Source organism: Nuphar pumila, chromosome 4 (assembly GCF_984573655.1).
Source record: "Nuphar pumila chromosome 4, dmNupPumi1.hap1.1, whole genome shotgun sequence".
Classification (NCBI taxonomy): Eukaryota; Viridiplantae; Streptophyta; class Magnoliopsida; order Nymphaeales; family Nymphaeaceae; genus Nuphar; species Nuphar pumila.
This window is the reverse complement of record NC_143252.1, coordinates 94,854,401-94,870,141: the sequence shown is the minus strand read 5'-3', so window position 1 is coordinate 94,870,141 and position 15,741 is coordinate 94,854,401.

Here is a 15,741-nt window from a genome sequence, read left to right as displayed (position 1 = left end):
AGTCTCAGCAATGAGGCGCCCAAAATCAAACCCCTTTTCAAGCTTTAGGGACCCCAATTTCATCCTTTTGCAAAACCCCTATCGGACTCATTGTGCGGAGATCCGAAGGTTCCATCATGGTTTCTTCCTTCGAGGATTCCATTCATTTTCCGCCAATCAGGATAAGGGTACAAACCTGAGCCTCCTTTGATGAGGTATTTCATTTTCCGCCCAATCAGGATAAGGGTACAAACCTGAGCCTCCTTTGATGAGGTATTTCATTTTCCGCCCAATCAGGATAAGGGTACAAACCTAAGCCTCCTTTGATGAGGTATTTCATTTTCCGCCCAATCAGGATAAGGGTACAAACCTGAGCCTCCTTTGATGAGGTATTTTCTTTTCCGCCCAATCAGGATAAGGGTACAAACCTGAGCCTCCTTTGATGAGGTATTTCATTTTCCGCCCAATCAGGATAAGCGTACAAACCTGAGCCTCCTTTGATGAGGTATTTCATTTTCCGCCCAATCAGGATAAGGGTACAAACCTGAGCCTCCTTTGATGAGGTATTTCATTTTCCCGATCAAGTTAAGGGTTAAACCTGAGCCTCACTTTGATGAGGTATTTCGTCGCCCAATCAGGATAAGGGTACAAACCTGAGCCTCCTTTGATGAGGTATTTCATTTTCCGCCCAATCAGGATAAGGGTACAAACCTGAGCCTCCTTTGATGAGGTATTTCATTTCTCGATCAGGTTAAGGGTTAAACCTGAGCCTAATTTTGATGAGGTATTTCGTTTCCCGGTCAGGTTAAGGGTTAAACCTGAGCTTCGTTTCTACACGAGGTATTTCTTGTCCCATACAGGTTACGGGCAAAACCTAAATCTCACTTCTTTTGAGGTAAAATTTTTCTTCTTTATTCTCCATTTCATATCTACCATTTTCATCAGGGCTAAATCTCTTCATATCCAGTCAGATCCTTCTAACTGGGGCATTTTTATAGCCCAAATTTGGTGTGTTTTTCTTTGCCACTAAGCTCGTCTTCAAGCCGGCTTAGTAGCAAAGAGGGGCATCTGTAAACACCCCAAATTTTCCTCATCCATTCTCAAATAACCCTCCTCGTGCAGTGCCAACCCTGTTAGGTCAGTGTAGGAGTCAAACCCCGAGTCAGTTTCAAAAAATTACCACTTTACCCATTTTTATTAGGAAAATTACCATTTTACCCCTAGGTCATCCCGGACCCCAGTCAGTCAGAGTCAACCAAGTTCACTGGTCAATTCAGAACATTTAGAATATCAGTTATCTCAAGCTCATCTGAGTTCACAATGAACAGACCATTTTCATTTCTGACAATTCCTGCCAAAATGGGATCATTTCTTCAGAAATGAGCTCATTTCTCACTCAAATCCAAACCAATTGTCTCTGAGTCAGTCATTCCTAGTCAGTCATGTTCCCTAGAGTCTAACTTGAGCTCACCAGGAGTTCAAGTGCTCCAGTTTTAGTTCAAAACCATTTTCAAGTGTCTAGGAGCCCATTTTAGCTCTTTCAGCTGAAATTGAGTTGAGTTCAGTCAATTAAGCTAGTGTTCAATCTTTGATTTTAGTTCATATCAGTATTACTGACCTTTGTTCTAGCTCAAACCCAGCTCAAGTTCGTAATTCACTTCGCTCCAGTGATCATTCTGTACCATTTCTCTAAAAATGGCAACTTTTCTTTAAAATTCAGTCGGAAAGGTCAGTTGAGTCAGTGTCTGGTGAGTTCATTTGAGTCCTGAAACTCTAAAACCCAGCTCAATCTAGCTCATCTCAGTTCAATCCAGCTCGAACCCCAATTTTCAGTGTCACTCTGACCCAGTAGAGTCCCGAAAACCATTTCTTGAGCTATTTTGCAAATTTTATCAATTTTAATGCTTTTTAAACTGGTACAAGTGTCAATCGGGGTCTGACATCCAAAATTCTTTATTCAGGGTTAGCATTTCGCATAGCATTTCATGTCATTTCTCATCATTTCATATCATTTCTCAGCATTTCATAACATTTCATCACATTTCATTTCATTTTCGAAGTCCAGAACTCCAGTTTTATAAATTTCAATCCAGATAGAGTTTTAAAAGCTTTCAGAAATTAACTTCAAAACCTCGGGTTTCCAAAATTGACATTTTTACTCCCGGGAGTCTAAATTTGAAAATATTTTCTCAAGAAAAATAATCTGGATTTATTTCAAACTCAAATTTTTGAATTCTACACTGGATTTGCTTCGCAACGAGGTATTGAACTTCAAAATCCGAGCTTATTTCAAAAATTGCCAAAAATAGCTCGTTTCGTCTAGAAATAAATTTGGAAGTATTTTCTCGAGAAAAACAATCTGGATTTCTTTCAAAATCACATTTTTAAATTCTACATTGGATTTGCTTCGCAACGAGGTATTGAACTTCAAAATCCGAGCTTGTTTCAAAAACTGCCGAAAATAGCTAATTTCGTCTGGAAATTTTTTTGAAAAGACTATTTTACCCCTCTAATCTTCAAAATGAATTTCAAAAGTGGAATTTAGACCCGCTCTGAGATGGCCCACTCATTTACATTTCCGTTTTATTAAAAAAAAAATTCTTTTATGCCTTTCAATTTTCTTTTTATTTGTTCATTTTATTTATTTTGCGTTTTAGAGAGGTGGGACCCACAAGGTGGTCGCCCGAGCCTCCAACCCCACTTTCCATTTTTTCCCTTCATTTTTCTTTCCCTTTTCCTTTTTCCCTCCTTTTCTTTCTTTCCTTTCTTTTTCCCTTTTCTTTCTTTTTCTTCCTTTTCTTCTTCCTCTTCTTTCCCTTTTCCTTCTTCCCTTCCTTCTTTCTTTCTTTTTCCCCAACCTCCAACCCATCCACGTAAAGGGGGGATCTCCTTTTTCATTAGGTTATTAAGACCTAGGTTAGAAGGCAATTAAAACCTAAGTTTAAAACCAAAAAAAAAAAAAAAAAAGAGGACGGCTGCCTCATCTTCTAACCACACGCCTCTCTCTCTCTCTCTCTCTCTCTCTCCCTTTAGCTATCTTCTTCTCTCCTTGGCTGCTACAGCCACAACAGCCTTCCAACCTCTCTACAGCCACCTACCACCATACAACCACCACAAGGGGAGTACCAACAACAGCCTTTCAACACCACCACTGCCAGCCACCTCCGATCATCTCCAACTGCAGGTCTCCTCCTCCACGCCCAGCCAGCTTCCCCTTTGAAGATCCACGCCCAGCAGCAAGACCTTCACAGCCATCTCCTTTGAAGCAGACCCTCTTCAGGCCACATCTTCACTAAGAACCTCCAAGGAAGCTCCCTCTTTCATCGGTGCAGCAGCCTCCCCCAAGCCATAGCTCCAGCCGGTACCACCTCTTCCAAAGGCTCCCACAGCAGCCATTGCTGCCATCGCTCCAGCTCACCAACAGTGCCGCCCTATTGCCATTCTCACGCCCAGATCCCTCTTGCAGCCCCTTCAAATCCAAGATTTCAAACCTTCATTCAGCAAAAGTTTCAGCACCCGTTCCAACACTTGCAGACGCCAACCAACGTTCCAGGTCTACATAGCTGCAACTGCTCCCAAGGTAAGGCCTATTTATGTTTGTGTCGATCATGCCACGTGCCGTATGGTTTGCCTCTTGATGGTCTATCGAAATAAGACCCTCTTGGTGATGCTAGATGATAGGAAACAATGAGAGTTTGCTTGTTTTTTTTTTTTTTTTACTTTTCATGATAATGCATACATAAATGAGAGGATTCATCCAACCAATAGATTGAACCCCTCATTTCAATGGCTATATCAAATCAATATTTTGCCTCCATGCTTTTCCTTTGTTTTGTTTTCATATAAATGGTATAATTTAGGTATTGCTTTTGATTTATTTCATTAGGTATATTTCATTAGTTCATTAATGCATATCTTGTTAGTTTATAGGTTTTTCATTTAGGCATGTAGTCCAGTTATGATTTCATGTAAAGATTTTCATTCAAAAATATTGAAAATTTTATGATAGATGTTATTATTTCTTTATGATCTTTTGCCAAAAATTTGAATTTGTTCGGGTTTCGAAACCCATCTAAACTGATCAAACCCTAAATCAGGTTTTCTGTCTCTCAGAATTTCCAGTTTGTGTTTTAACAGACAAGAACCTCCGGCACCACCCTTCTGGGAGATCTGGATCGTCTTCCAAAAATCACAGTAGATTCATGATTGATTATACTAATGATCTGGAAATTTTAAGTTTTTTCCAAGCAGTTTTGAAATCTGTAAAAAATTGGATTTCTCAGACCTCTGGGAAAATATCGATTTTCTTTTGTCAGGGTATAGATAGATCTTAATGCACCAATTCCGCCCAATATGTAGCCCGTCTGCAAAATCTTTAAACACAAAAGTTCTTTCTAACATTATTTTCTGTCATTTCTCAAAATTTAGAAATTTTTGAATCTGTTTCAGTATTTTTCCTGTATTTTCTCGTTCTGTCTAACAGATTCCAATGTCTAGAAATTCCAGAGATTTAGGTCAATGATAACAGTGTGTCATTTTCCAAACAGTAACCCAAATCCCAATTTTGTCAAAATATAAAACTTTTCCCTGTTTGTCAAGGATATTTTCCCATAATTTCAACCTTTTTCTCATCTGTTTGCTATTTTTCCCACATTTTTTACCGAAATCTGTCTGTTTCCCCCAAATCCTAGAGTCGCCGGATTCCGATCCGACTTGACGGAGTGACACAGCTCCGACCATAGGTCAAAAACAGAAAGTGTAAAATGAAAAAATCCTTTCCTTACTGTCCTCTGTCACCCCATAAAATTTGGGAAATTTTTATGGAAGTTTGATATCCTAAATCCCCTTTAGAATCAACATTTTAGGCAAAAATCACAAAATTTAGGATTTTTACTTGAATTTTCATATTTAAAAATATAAAAAAATTATATTTTCGAGCTCCATTCTGTTTTTAGGGATATTTTAGGTGTCCATGCCAAATTTGGTTTAATTCCAAGTTCATTTGCTCCATGTGTTAGTTTGTCTTTAAATTCAAAAGCGAAGATCAGGTTAAATTCGATATTTTATGATATTTTCGCCATTTTAGGGTTTTTATCATGTACATGAGCATGTAGAATCATATTAGGGTTAATTTCAATGTCATTGGCATTTCCCATTTTTCATTTTTGCAAAATTTATTTTAGAAAACCTTGATTTCAAGGCCATAGTCTTGTTGTCGGGGGTATTTTGGTCATTTTGTCCATAATTTTGAAATTTCAATTTCTAATTCCATAAATTTTCATGCATATCATCATATTTCATCATATTTTATTTGCTTTATTTCATTTGATTTTCAAATTTTCAAAATTTATAAAATTTCTTTCAGAAAACCTTGATTTCAAGGTCATGAGGGGCATTTTGGTCATTTTGACCCCAATTTCGAATTTTCAAGTTTATTTTCGAAATTTATTCATTATTTATCATGTTTATATCAAAGGGGGTATGATTTGGGTTTATATCTGAATAATATCCGATAATTTTCCATATTTTGGGATAAATTCAGAAAAACCTACATTTTTTGTGCTAACCTTGTTTTCTAGTTTTGCAGGAACATTCAAGAAAAATATTTAGCTTTTATTTCTTTTATTTCAATTCAATATAAAAATCAATGTAATATTTGGAATAAGAGTTACATTTCTACTTAGAATAGGGTTGCATTGCATATAGTTTAATTTATGCAATTTTGAATATGTGATGTATGATTCATGCACATTATTTCAAATTCACTATGGTTTACATGAATGGAACGTGCACAAACTCTTATGGAGTTTATAAACTTGGTGGGATTCGTATTTATGGGCATAGTCAGAATACGAAGAAAACCAAGATTTATGATCTTCGTATTAACCACATTCAACCTACACACTTAGGCTAACTTCAAAATGTACTGCATTTCTCAAAGTTTTAAAAGGATTTCCCAATTCCTCAATTGAAATTCCCTTTTCAAATTCATATTCATTCATTCATATCATTCAAATTGCATTATTCTCAAATTCATTTTCCAATTTCAATTTCAGAAAATTCAGTTTTCTCAAGAATTTCTAAGTCTTTCTCAGGATCTGATTTTCTCAAAATCCTGAGTTTTTAAATGACATTTCAAAGCATTTCCCAAGTTCAAACCAAGATTCTCCAATGTTTTAAAATTCTCAAATTTCAAAATCCCAAGTTTTCAAAAATTGATTTTCTTAGATTTCCTATTCTCCTGAGAATCCAGTTACTTGAGAATCTATTTTCCATTTCAAAAATCCTTTTCCAATGAATTTCTTAGATTTTCTTAGAATTATCAAATCCATTTTCTCAGAAAAGCAATTCCAAATTTTAAAATCGATTTTCCAAAGTTCAAAATTTTCCTGAGAAATCACTTTACAATGCAAATTTCTGATTTCCAATGAAATTCAATGATTTTTCCAGGAATTCAATTTTCAAGTACTTTTCCAATCAATTTTCAAGCATATTTCAATTTTCCAAAGCAAACATCATATTTTCCCAAAACTTGCATTATTTTCAAAATTTCATAGCACAAGCCTGATTCTTTGTGCATTCTAGAAAAAAATAGAGCATAATTTAGCTATTTGAGTGGAGTTAAAGCACATAATTGGTCCTTGGTTCAATTACCCCTGGTAAAGGCGCCAGGAACGGTTGAACCTCGTACCGACAGGCGGATCCCATTCCACGGAATTTTCCCACAAATTTTCAAAATGGAGGCGAGTTGATTTTCAAAACCATTTTCAAAACTTTGGTCGAGTTTGACTCGCGAAATTCGCTTCTCTCTCGCAAGGGAGGGGAAAAATTTTGCGATGATAACACCATGATCATTCTTGTTACCCTTGTTGTCGGATGAGGAACTAGCAGAAAGAGTGAAATGGGCTTTCTTCTTCGCATCTTGACTGCCCCTTGCCAGGGTGATGCCGTCATAGACTCCGTTATCCATTCCCATCTCAAGCCATTCAGCTCGTTTAATAAGTTCGATGAACGACTTTGATGGGTAGGTGAAAATAAGGCTCCTGAGAGGTTGAGAAAAGTTGTTCAGGATAACTTGGAGCGTGCTCTTCCGAGATGGGGGTTCTCATTTTGTTGCATGTGTCTCTCCATCTGCGAATGAAATCTACGGCCTTTTCCTTGTCATCCTGTTTCAGATTGTACAAATGATTGAGGGTTGGCAGTGCCTCAGTGTTGAACATGAATCATTCCACAAACAGATTAACAACTTTGTCAAAATCTCGCAGCTCAATGGGGTTGACGTGTTTTGTGTACCACTTAGCTGCTACGCCTTTGAGACTGCATGGGAAGAACAAGAAAAGAACATGGTTGTCTTCGCTGAATCTGGTACACTCTGCAAAGAACATTGCAATATGAGCTTTTGGGTTGCCGGATTCATCAAATTTAATGAATTTTCTAGGGAGGTCTTCCAAGCTGCTATCCGCATCTAAACCGAGGTAGAAGTCTTGCCTGGTATATACTGTCTTTCCCTTATCTCGGATTTGTAGATCCTTGACTATCTTAGTCAGTGCTTGGATTGAATCTTCTGTCGGAATTCCCTCTCTAGGCTTGTTCACTGACTCAGGCTCTTCTTCCACCTTCTTGGACTGTCGCAGATGTCTTGGGACGAACACGAACTGCTCTTCTTCGGAGTCCTATTCTGTTGATTATGTGCCCTCAGAGGTGTTGTCCTGCTGAATCCTCTTCTTGTTGATCTTGACATGCTTCTTTACTGCCTTTGTCTTGATCTTGTTTTTAGAGGATGTTTTTTTTAACCTACCTCAGCCTGTTCGGACATCATTTTTGCCATCATTTTTTGGAATATCTTGTACATTGCCGGGTCAACATCATCTTTCTCTGAATCATGTATTCGGGACAATCTGGGAGAGTTTGCTTCCTCCACCTCATTGTCATCGTGTTGCTGAGCTGCCCTCCTTTCTGCTCTCGTTTGAACTATGATGAAATGTCGATGTTTTCTGAAGAATAAAGGAAGGGTTCAAACTTGAGGAGTTTTTGGGAAAAAGAGAGACGAAGAAAGAGATATTAAAAAGGTTTGAGAAGAGATTTCCTGATAAAAGAGATCTTGGATGAGAAGACATATTTGAATATGAATGACAAGACCTTGAATATTTTGAAAAATTGCAGGCAGGATAAAAAAGAATTGAATAAATCAGAAGAGAAAAAGGAAAATATGCCTGGACTTTTGAAATATAGAGAAAAAACTTAAAAGAATGTTCAGGGTTTAAGAAAATTAAAGAAATGAGAAATATATAATCCTAGTTTTTTAAGAAAATAAAAGAATTTTTATGAAATAAACATCCAGGGTTTTGAAAAAAGGTGAAGTAAATAAAAATGTTCAAGATAATATCCACAAAAGAATTAATTTATACAAGCAATGATGCACAGAATAGCACTCCCTAGAAGCTGACTCTAAATGCAATATTTGAAATGGCTCGTAGGACCTTAATCTTAACTCTATGGTTCAGATCATCTGATTTCAATCAAGGTATGCCGATATACTCAAGCCGAAGCTCGAAGTACGTGGCATAGAAATAATTCTTCGGTTCTAAGGTAATGGCTTCCCAACATCCTTGAGCACCTACCGATATACCTTAGACTATGGCCCTTAGGTAAGTGGTAGGGGGGTGCTAACCCAAATAAATGGTCCAGTTGTGAGGCTCTCTCCTGAACTATGGTTCAGTGAGACAGCCCAGTAACATGAAGACCGGGACAGTATAGGTAGGGATGTTTTCGAAAACATGTTCAACATGCAATAAACCCAGATATTTCTAATGCAAAGTCCTAAAGAGATAGAATTTAAATGAAGAGAAGCATACATTTGCACACATTGTTTCCATTCAATCCCTAGATCTGAGGAGAGTTGTATTTCAGACCTAAATCTAAGTGAGCATGGATAGATCTCCTCAATATGGTCCTATCAAACCATACTTAAATCCTATATGCATTATGTCAGTTTAGGACAAAGTCTAGGCTCCTAAGGTTTGCATAAAAATGAAGCTGACATTTGAAGAATAAAGACTTAGACAATATCAAAGCAAATCAAAAGGCACAAATTCGACCGGACGAAGATGAGTCCCATCACGGTTGCCAAACCTGTGATCATCGCAAAATTTTTCCTCTTGTATTCCTTCTCTTCCTTCTCTTTTCCTTTCTAACCTCCATTTCCCTTTTTTAAGGTGAAATAAAAGACAGAAAAGAAGAGAGAAGAGAAAAGAAAGAAGAGATAGAGAGGAACTCTTTTGCGAAGGTTTCACTTGGCCTTAATTTTAAAGAGATTTTGAAAATTATTTGCCTCCATTTTGAAATATTTGCGAGAAAAAGGGAGAGACGGGATTCGCTCGTCGGTACAAGGTTCGACAGTTCCTAGCGCCTCTACCAGAGGTAATTGAACCAAGGATCGAATTTATGCCTTTTGCTTTGCTAAAATATTGTCTAAAAATTTATTCTAAGTCTAAAATGCACAAAGAATCGTGCTTGTGCAATGCGAATACAGAAATGTATGCTTTTGAGAAGAATGATTTAGAAATTTTAGAATTTTCCAAATGATTTTGAAATAAATTTGAGAATATGGTGAAGAAATGGTTTTTGAAAGCTGAAGATTTTGAATCTAACTTAGACCTCGAAATAGATCTGGAAAGAGACTTGAAATTCTAAGTCTTGGAATAATCAAAGATTTGAAAGTAGCTCTTGGATTTGAAGAAATGAAGAGAAAAGGAGAATTTGCAACTGAGGTAGAATTTGAAGTAAGAATGAGATTTCAAAGTTTAAAATTAACTTTGAATTTTGAATAGGATTCTCAAAAATCGATTTCGACGAGGAATCTTTTGATCTTGATTTTGATCTTTTAATTTAGAAGTTTTAACTTGGACTTGGGAAAAAGTGAATTTTGAAAATAGAGTTGGAATTGGAATCCGGATTTGAAAATTAATGTGAGATTTGGAAATGGGATTGAATTTAAAATTGGAAAAATGGGTTTGAATTTGAAAATCAGAATCCAAGATGGAGTCGGATTTGAAATCTGAAATCCTAGATGGAATTGGATTTGAAATCTGAAATCCTAGATGGTATTGGATCCGAAATCTGGAATCCAAGATGGAATTGGATTTTGCAATCTGGAATCCAATACGAAATTGGTATTTGAAATCTGGAATCCTAGATGGAATTGGATCTGAAATCTGAAATCCAAGATGAAATTGGATTTTGCAATATGGAATCCCAGATGAGATTGGATTTGAAAATCTGGGATCCGATATGGAATTAGAAGATGGATCAGGATTGTGTGAACCCGAATAGAATTTTATTTCAATAAATTTAGATAGAACTAGAAGATGGATTTTGGATTTGAGAAATCCTGATAGAACTTGAAGATGGACTTGAATTTAGAACTAATCTTAGAATTTTGATCCTTAATTTCAAAGTGATTTGAAGATTAAAAACTCAAAAGATTTTTAAAAGAACTTGGGGATTTGGGAATTTGAAGTGAAGAATAGAAGAATAAAACTTGGCTTTTTTGAAATCAGGAAATGAATCTGGGAATTTCAAAGTTTGATCTGAAATGTTGACTTGAATTTGAAATTGAATTCTGAAAATGGAAATGAATTTGAATTTTCAAAGTTGAATTGAACTTTGAACTTTGAATTGGAAGTTGAATTTTGAATATAGAAGTGAATTCGAAATTTCAAAGTCAAATTGGACTTTGAAATCGAAGTTTGAATTTAAAAATGAGATAGAATTGAGAATGAAAAGATGACTTTGAATTTATAAATAAGAATTGATTTGAGAAATGAGGAAGGTATTTGAAAAATTATCTCAAAATCTCTTGGATTTTAAAAAAAGAATTTTGAAAATATGATGCAATTTTATCCTAAATGATGAATGAATTAAAAGAATTTGAAATTGGATTTTGAAAAGCATATTTCATTCTTTAAGTGAATTGAAATAAGATTGAGAATATAATAGATTTCTGACTATGGCCATAAAATCTATTATATAATAATCGTATTTAAATTCATGTGAAGAATAAAACACATTTTGGTGCCTTTATACAATTTAAAATGAAATTAACTCTCAATGTATCCTGACTATGGCTATTGATATATATTTTAAGTCAATTTGAAGTTAAACTCTGATAAAGGAAAAAAAACTTAGAAAATATGATGATTTTTTAAAAGAGATCAAGTGTGGATCCAATGTTATTCCATAAAAGATAAAAATCTTAAGCATTGTTCACATTTTGACTATGGCCATCAATATGAATCATTTGCTTAAGATTAGTTACCTCTTATTAGAATAGTGCACGTGTCATTTATGTTCACATTCATGAATTTTTGAAATAAAAGAAAAAAAATGATATGAAACAAGCAATTCTAGAAAATGCTCATACATTCTATTCTAATACTGAAAAGTAAAGGATTGTCATTATCATCTAGCTACTACAATTTTGACTTGAATTGAAATTCAAATTGCTAGACTAAGAAGGAAAAATAGCCTTCTCTACTTAATTCCTACAAAATTTCAAGTTAGCACAAGCAAAATAGAAAAGAAATGTCATAATGGAAAACTAACATGTATACGTATATGCATATCTAGAATGCATGGGTAGCATCCTAAGTTGATGGAAAAATGGATATGATAATACATATATAATATGCTAAACTAATGAGAAAATATGCATTGATATTGATGAAAACCTACCTAAGATGGTATATGCATATAGGTGGAAGGCAAAAGATGGATAGAGTGAAGTGGAAGGGATGGTAGGAGGCTGCTAAAGTTGATGTTGTGTTGATATAGTAGGGAATTGATATAGCCTAAGACTGTATAAAAAGGAACTGATGCTAGTGAAAGTGGATAACATGCTGGGGGTATTCAAATATTCTAAGTGATATAGTGTAAACACCTCAAATTTTCACCCTCATCCAGTACTTACATTTCATGTGTCATTGCATATCATTACATGCATTCGGCATACCATTTCATTGCATTGCATGTCATTACATCTCATTATTGAGATCCAGCACTCTTGTTTTTAAAACATTTAATCCAGATTCTATTTTTAAAACCTTTCTTTCAAAAACCAATTTCAAAACCTGGGTTTTTATTCAATATTCTGTCGTTTTCCAACCCCAGGAGTTTATATTTCGAAATATTTTCTCAGAAAACAATCTGGATTCATTTTAAATTCAAATTTTAATTTATTTCAATTCTCAGATGAGACCCATTTAAGTGGTGTCGCTTCTGGCTTCCTTTATTTGTCAAATTTCTCAAAATTTGAGAGTTTCAGTCCGATCAGGGCTCTGTCTCAGAGTCCTGATCCAGTCAAAAGTTTGTTTTGAAGTGTGTTTCACTTCCCTTTTCAATCTTTTCCATCTATTATCAAAACTTAGGTCATTTTACAGAGTCCAGTTAGTTCAGGACTCTATTTCAGAGTTCGGTCGAGTTAGGAGTCTTACCCTGACTGTGTTTTTTTCAATTTATTTCACCATTTCTTGATAAAATCTTTCAAAAATCCTTTCATCTGGTTTTTAAATCCAAAATCTCAGAGTCCTAAGAGTTCAGGACTCTAACTCGGAGTTCCAGTTCGCTTGAGACCCTATTTTCAAAAATCTTGAATTTCAAATATGGATTTTAACCCCTTTTCAAAGCAGTTTTCAGTGTTTATTTCAAAAATTTCAAAAACTTGATGTGGGCCCACCCAGTTGGCACCATATCCAGAGGAGTTCTCATCCAGTTAGAACCCTATGTCATTTCAAAATGTTAGTTTCAAAGTTTACTTTTGAAAATCTTTTGAAAACTTTCTCAATTTCAAGTTTTAAAATCGCTTTTTGAAGAACTCAAGTAAGGCCCACTCGGGGTGGCGCCATATTCGAGTAAGTCAGGGCTAGACTAGGGTTAGTCAGTGTCTTGGTTAGTGTTAGAGGTTTAGAAGAGTCAAAAGTTATTTCAAAAACTCATTTTGAAGTTTGGATTTTAAAACTAGTGTTTTTAAAGGTTTTTTTTTAGAGCTTTAAAAACCCAAATGTAGAGAATGCCAAGTGGCATCACATTTGGGGGATTTCTAGGATAGTCTAGGGGTTAATTAGGTATTAGTTAGGATAATTTAGGCTAGGGGTAGGATAGTAACTACACCCCAAAATTGCCCCCCTTAGAAGAGTCCAAAAATTTCAAAATTGATAATTTTCAAAACCTAAAAAATTTCTATAAATTGAGACCCACAGGGGGTCGATTTTTCCAGCCACCTCTTGAGCAAATCTTGGCGCTTCTCTCTCCTCTCCAGCCTTTCTCCATTGCTGCAATTCCAAGGTAAATAATTTCTTCACTTTTGAATATTTTATTTAGTGTTTTTAATGATTTAAACCTAGATTTAGCCTTGGATACCCCTCCTTATATGGATTCAACCAAGATTCAACCTCAAGAACCATCAAGAACGGTCCAAGAAGGTGATCTAACACTGTTTTCTATGTTTTACAGGGATTCTAATCCATTAGAATCGATTTTAGTATTATTCTTTTCATTATTAACCAATAAAACATGTGATTTACCCTTTTAATGGGTTAAATCCATGTCTTTAAAAATAACATCAAATTCCAGCCATTGATTCCCTGATTTTTATTTATTTATTTGTTTATCCATGTTTATTACACATTTTTCAGCATAGAAATAATTTTTATTTACTGTTTTATGGTTTGTTTTATTGTTTTTTTAATAGTTAATGCATGATTTTTTAAGTTTCTTAGATTTCTGTGTGTTTTAAGTTTAGAACAGTCAAGATCATACTATTTCGGATTGAAGTACTTGCTGTTAATGTCTGATTTGTTTATATGTGATACCCGCATATGTAAATGAGCTACTGTAGAAAAATCAAAGATTTTGGGATTCGGAAACTCTGTCAGAAAAATCAGACATCAAATCAGGTTTTTAAAGCTTTAAAATCATTGTTAAAATCAAGAAGGTAACTTGCTGTTATGATATTTTTCTCATCCTATATCCGATTTGAGATCTGTAAAGTGTCATGGATTCATATTGGTTAGATCTATCTACTGTGAAATTTTAAGATTTTTTTATTACTGTTTAGTATTTTTTCTCTGTCAGAGAATCTGATTTTAAATTTAAAACTCGTTAGGGTTTACCAAAACCCTAATCAGAATTGTGTTATTCATAGATCCCAAAATACAGGTCCGATTCATGATCTGTAAAAAGTGAGTATTATTATTTTTATAATCATTATTCACTTTTAAAATATCAGACATTTTGAATGAGTGCTGTTATTTATCCCAGAATTTTCAATTGAAAGTATCAGTTTGAACCAAAGTTAAAATCAATATATTCAAGCCCGGATTGCCAGAAGGGGATCTCATTGGTCCTAAATGATTTTTCCAATCTGTAAAAAGGAAATTTTCTATTTTCTTGTCTATTTTGCCTCTGTGAAAAATCAGAGATTTCCATGAAGGGTTGACCCCTAGTTCGGGTCCTAAACTGAAACTGGTTGGTGACCAAGGTTAAAAAGTAGCTTATTTTAGGTTGTTAATGCAATTTTCAGATTAAAATAATGTCAAAAAATTGTTTTTGCAATTACAATCTGACATTATGGTCATAACAAGTGCAATTACCATTTTTTATGAGTTTTGAAATCCGTTTGATGCCTGAATTGATCAAATTGCAAAATAGGGTCCCTGAAAGATCCAAAAACACTGCCAAAATCATGATATTTGTGATATTTCTTGATTTTTTTGTACAAGTTCATATTTTTAGGGTTTGTTCATGTTTAAAATCATATTAAGATGTTTCATGCTTAATTTTGTGCTTATTTGACTTTATTTCAATCATAAATCTCAATTTTTTATCAAAATCTATTTCAGAAAACCCTGATTTCAAGGCCATAGTCTTGCTATCAGGGGTAATTTGGTCATTTGACCTCAATTTCGAAATTCCAAAACCCTAATTTTCATACTTTTAATCATTTCACATCATACTTAGTTCAATTTATTCTTATTTAGATTTTAAAAGTTGCATTTTTACAAAATATCTTTCTGCAAACCTTGATTTCAAGGCCATAGTCTTGCTATCAGGGGTATTTTGGTCATTTTGACCCCAATTTCGAAATTTCAAATTCCATTTTCATATTTGTTCAATCTTATTTCATATTTTATCAATTTTGATTTAAGGAAATCATGGAAAAGGCTTATATTTAGCAAAATCCAGTAATTTCTAGATATTACTCGATAAACCTAGAAAAGCCAACATATCATCACTAACAAAGTTTTCTAGTTTTGCAGGGACATGGAAGATTTTACTTTCCTTTAATTTCTTGTATTTAAATTCAATAGTGATGTAAATTAAATTAAATTTGGAATAAAAATTTAAATTTCAGCTTAGACTAGGATTGCATTGCATATAGTTTAATTCTGCAAATATTAAATGTCTGATGAATGTATCATTCATGCACATTCTTTATAAATTCACTATGGTCTACACGAATGGCATGTGCACTAGCTCTTATGGAGTTGACAAACTTGGTGGAATTTGTATTTATGGCCATAGTCAGAATACGAATGATACTCAGATTTGTAATCTTCGTATTAGCCACATTCAGCCTACACTCTTAGGCTAACTTCAAAATGCACTGCATTTCTCAAAAATACAAAAAGGATTTCCTCAATTCCTCAAAATCAAGTCTTTCAAATCCATATTCATTCAATTCATGCATTTGCAAAATTCCAATTT